Genomic DNA, 5,360 nt, shown 5'->3' on the forward strand with positions numbered 1-5,360 from the left:
TTGTGACAGTGGACACATGGGTTATTGGTGTCGTCTGATAGCCTGTTGTGTCACTGGACACATGGGGTATTGGTGTCGTCTGATAGCCTGTTGTGACAGTGGACACATGGGTTATTGGTGTCGTCTGATAGCCTGTTGTGTCACTGGACACATGGGGTATTGGTGTCGTCTGATAGCCTGTTGTGACAGTGGACACATGGGTTATTGGTGTCGTCTGATAGCCTGTTCACTTGCCTTTCTTTTGGCGGAAAATTATTCCTTTTAGTCGAAATATTTGCCATTGAAAGAGGTCAGGGTCGCCTGGTTTAAGAGGTAAAATTAGTGAGAAAATAACAGCTACATTTGGTAACAGTTATTATCATAGTTACCAAATTTAGCTGCTATTTTCTCACTAATACTGCCGTAGCCTGAGAGTCCTTGGAAACTGAAAAATTACAATTTTTTGCCTTTCATCGATGTTTTTCAGTAAAATCCACACGGAAATGTGTTTTTTAATGGACATAATAAAAGGTGTTGAGCCAAAAAAATATAGAAAGAAAAAAATTTCCCATCGGCCCAAAAATAAATTCTTTGATTTCTTTTTCATTATTTTTGCGAGCTCCGGATCTCAGCATGGTGCCTCACAGTCACCGTCACCGTCACAGTCACCACAGTCACAGTCACAGTCACCACAGACACAGTCACCACAGTCACAGACACAGTCACAGTCACCACAGTCACCACAGTCACAGTCACCACAGTCACAGTCGTCACAGACACAGTCACAGTCGTCACAGACACAGTCACCACAGTCACAGACACAGTCGTCACAGTCACAGTCACAGTCACCACAGTCAGTCACAGACACAGTCGTCACAGTCACAGTCACCACAGACACAGTCACAGTCACCACAGTCACAGACACAGTCACAGTCACAGACACAGTCACAGTCACAGTCGTCACAGTCACCACAGTCAGTCACAGACACAGACACAGTCACAGTCACCACAGTCACAGTCGTCACAGACACAGTCGCCGTCACAGACACAGTCACCACAGTCACAGTCACAGTCGTCACAGACACAGTCACAGTCACCACAGTCAGTCACAGTCACAGACACAGACACCGTCACAGTCACAGTCACAGTCACCGTCTATTTGACCTCGGGACGAGCAGAAAGTCGGCGGTATAAGAATACAGCACGGATGACCATTTAGACTAATGTGGGACAGCTAGAGACGAGAGACAAACTGGCCAGTCTTGAGATGACAGAGACAAACTGGCCAGTCTTGAGATGAGAGAGACAAACTGGCTAGTCTTGAGATGAGAGAGACAAACTGGCCAGTCTTGACGAGATGAGAGAGACAAATTGGCCAGTCTTGACGAGATGACAGAGACAAACTGGCCAGTCTTGACGAGATGACAGAGACAAACTGGCCAGTCTTGAGATGACAGAGACAAATTGGCCAGTCTTGACGAGATGACAGAGACAAACTGGCCAGTCTTGACGAGATGACAGAGACAAACTGGCCAGTCTTGAGATGAGAGAGACAAACTGGCTAGTCTTGAGATGAGAGAGACAAACTGGCCAGTCTTGACGAGATGAGAGAGACAAACTGGCCAGTCTTGAGATGAGAGAGACAAACTGGCCAGTCTTGACGGGATGAGAGAGACAAACTGGCCAGTCTTGACTCTGCCAGATGATCTGTCGTGCACAGGAAAAAAACAAGTCTGTTTGTGTGTGTCTGTATGTCTGTGTGTGTATTTGTGCGTATGTGTGTGTGCATCATGTGTGTGTGTGTATCGCTGACTCAGCAAGCTGTGACCACGTCTTAGTTTTACCACCATGAATCACCGCACCCCCCCCCCCTCACTTCATCCCCGCCCCCCGCCCCTCCCCCTCCCCCGCCCCCGTGAAACAGTTAGTCACCACGGATCGATCACCAAGGAAAGAAAATCTCTCCAGAAAGAATGGTGTCTGATGGACACAGTCACACGTTAGGCCTACACACACTGAACACAGCTACACACTACACACATCGTAGTTACACACACTGAACACAGCTACGCACTACACACCTCGTCGTAGTTACACACACTGAACACAGCTACGCACTACACACACCGTAGTTGCACTTACACACTACACATACTGTAGTTTTACACATCTGAACACAGTTACACACTACACACAGTGTAGTTACCCATCTGAACACAGTTACACACACTGAACACAGCTTTATCGCACACAGCATGAATAGAATGCGCTATATGAATACATTTATTATACATCATCACCATTGTTGTTGTTGTGTGTTGTGTTGTTGCTGGTGGTGATGATTGTGATAATGTGGTTCTTGTGTGTTTTCCTTGTTCTTGTTTTTGTTCTTTTTCTTATTCTTGTTCTTTTTGTAGTGTCCCCCGTGATCTATACCTATATGTTCTTCTACTGACTCTAGCCTATATGTTCTTCTACTGACTCTAGCCTATATGTTCTTCTACTGACTCTAGCCTATATGTTCTTCTACTGACTCTAGCCTATGTGTTCTTCTACTGACTCTAGCCTATGTGTTCTTCTACTGACTTTAGCATATATGTTCTTCTACTGACTCTAGCCTTTATGTTCTTCTACTGACTCTAGCCTATGTGTTCTTCTACTGACTCTAGCCCTATATGTTCTTCTACTGACTCTAGCCTATATGTTCTTCTACTGACTCTAGCCTATATGTTCTTCTACTGACTCTAGCCTATGTGTTCTTCTACTGACTCTAGCCTATATGTTCTTCTACTGACTCTAGCATATATGTTCTTCTACTGACTCTAGCCTTTATGTTCTTCTACTGACTCTAGCCTATGTGTTCTTCTACTGACTCTAGCCCTATATGTTCTTCTACTGACTCTAGCCCTATATGTTCTTCTACTGACTCTAGCCTATGTGTTCTTCTACTGACTCTAGCCCTATATGTTCTTCTACTGACTCTAGCCCTACACATCATACATATGTACCTATATTAACAAACAAAAACTCTCCTTCAACAAACAAACAAACAAACAAACGAACAGACAAACAAAGCGCCCCGCTGACGCACGCAAACGACCTGGGTTCGCCGTGTGGGAAGAATGGTGATGGAGTATCCCTGGTCTGTTCTGCTGGGAGGTATCAGGTATCCCTCTCATGGAGAATGGTGATGGAGTATCCCTGGGCTGTTCTGCTGGGAGGTATCAGGTATCCCTCTCATGAAGAATGGTGATGGAGTATCCCTGGGCTGTTCTGCTGGGAGGTATCAGGTATTCCTCTCGTGAAGAATGGTATCAGGTGTATCAATGATATAAGAAAATGGATGCTCAAGAACAAATTAAAATTAAATGAGGATAAGACCGAAATATTATTTCGTCGTAGCAGCGCATGCAATAAAATCGACAATATCCGTGTAAACATCAATGGCCACGAAATATCAGCCCAAACTAAAATAAAAAATGTAGGTGTGGTGCTAGATCAAGATATGTCAATAAAATCCCATGTATCCAATCTTTGTAAAAATCTATATCTCCAGCTGAAGAAAATAAGGAGCATTAGAAAATATATATCTGTTGGTGTCACCAAAACTTTAATAACATCACTAAATATTGTCAAGGATTGATTATTGCAATTCCTTACTGATGGCTGGTGTACCTGATGAACAGTTACAACAACTACAAAGAGTACAAAATATTTCTGCCAAAATAATTACTAAGAAACTAAAGCATGATCATGTGACTCCTATTTTAAAAGAATTACACTGGCTCCCGGTGAAAGAGCGTATCATATATAAAATCTGTTTAACTTGCTACGGTACAATTATTTAAAACAGTTTTTTAACACCCTATGTGTCTCCGGGACCGCTCAGATCATCAAGTGACAAAACAACCCTTGTTAAACCTAAAATACATTACAAATCATATTATGGACAACGCTCTTTTTCATATTTTGCCCTACTTGTTTGGAATAGGCTTCCAAAAACTATCAGAGAAGCAGAAAATCGAGAAATTTTTAAGAAGAAGAAACTAAAAAAAAAGCATTTCTATTTTCATCATATTTCGATTAGACAGAATCCATCCAAGCTGTAGATCGTTGTGAGTTTGTATATATGTGTATGTATGTGTGTACATGTATGTGTGTGTCTGTGGTGCGTGCGTGCTTGAATATGTGCGTGCACGAGTATGTAACACTATGTAGGCTACCTTTGGAATTGATTTGTAATTATCCATAATAATATGTATTATGTTAAGCGCATAGAGCATTGCATAAGTGGATATGCGCTATATAAATGCAATCCATTATTATTATTAATGTATTAATGGTGATGGAGTATCCCTGGTCAGTTCTGCTTGGAGGTATCAAGTATCCCTCTCAGTCTCAGCCTTGGGTATCAGGTATCCCTCTCGGCCTGGGCTGTTCTGCTGGGAAGTATCATGTATCCCTCTCAAATCTCAGTGGGAGGTACCATACATCCCTCTCAAATCTCAGCTATTCTGCTGGAAGGTATCATGTATCCCTCTCAAATCTCAGTGCTGGGAGGTATCGTGTATCCCTCTCAGCCCAGGCTGTTCTGTTGGGAGGTATCATGTATCATGTATCTCTCTCACCTCCCAGCTTGAGCCAGGCCTGACAGGGAAGTATCATGTATTATCTATCCCTCTCAACTTTCTGCTGGGAGGTATCATGTATCATGTATCCCTCTCACTTTTCTGCTGGGAGGTATCATGTATCATGTATCCCTCCACCTCTTTGCTGGGAGGTATCATGTATCATGTATCCCTGTGACCTCTCTGCTGGGAGGTATCATGTATCATGTATCCCTCTCACCTCTCTGCTGGGAGGTATCATGTATCCCTCTCGCCTCTCTTGCTTTGAGGTATCATGTATCATGTATTCCTCTCACTTCTCTGCTGGGAGGTATCATGTATCCCTCTCACCTCTCTGCTGGGAGGTATCATGTATCCCCCTCACCTCTCTGCTGGGAGGTATCATGTATCCCTCTCGCCTCTCTGCTGGGAAGTATCGTGTATCCCCCTCACCTCTCTGCTGGGAGGTATCATGTATCATGTATCCCTCACCTCTTCTACGTGGCGGAGAAGGGAGAAAGGATACCTCTCAACCTCTCTCGCGGGAGGGAAGAGGGATAATTTCTACTCTTCCTTTGAGGGCTTACGGGAAGAGGCCACCTCTCTCCTCTGTGCGTCAGGGAACGTTAAACCTCTCCCCCTTCAGGAGGAAGAACAGGAAAAACCTGTCACTCCTTCCTATGAAGAGACAGGAAGTGCCACACGGCCTCGGGCGCGTCGAGTAATCGGGTACACTATTAAGAGAGTGTAGAGTTGAGGTCCGCTTATTTCCTT

Source organism: Aplysia californica, unplaced genomic scaffold (genome assembly GCF_000002075.1).
Source record: "Aplysia californica isolate F4 #8 unplaced genomic scaffold, AplCal3.0 scaffold00474, whole genome shotgun sequence".
Lineage (NCBI taxonomy): Eukaryota > Metazoa > Mollusca > Gastropoda > Aplysiida > Aplysiidae > Aplysia > Aplysia californica.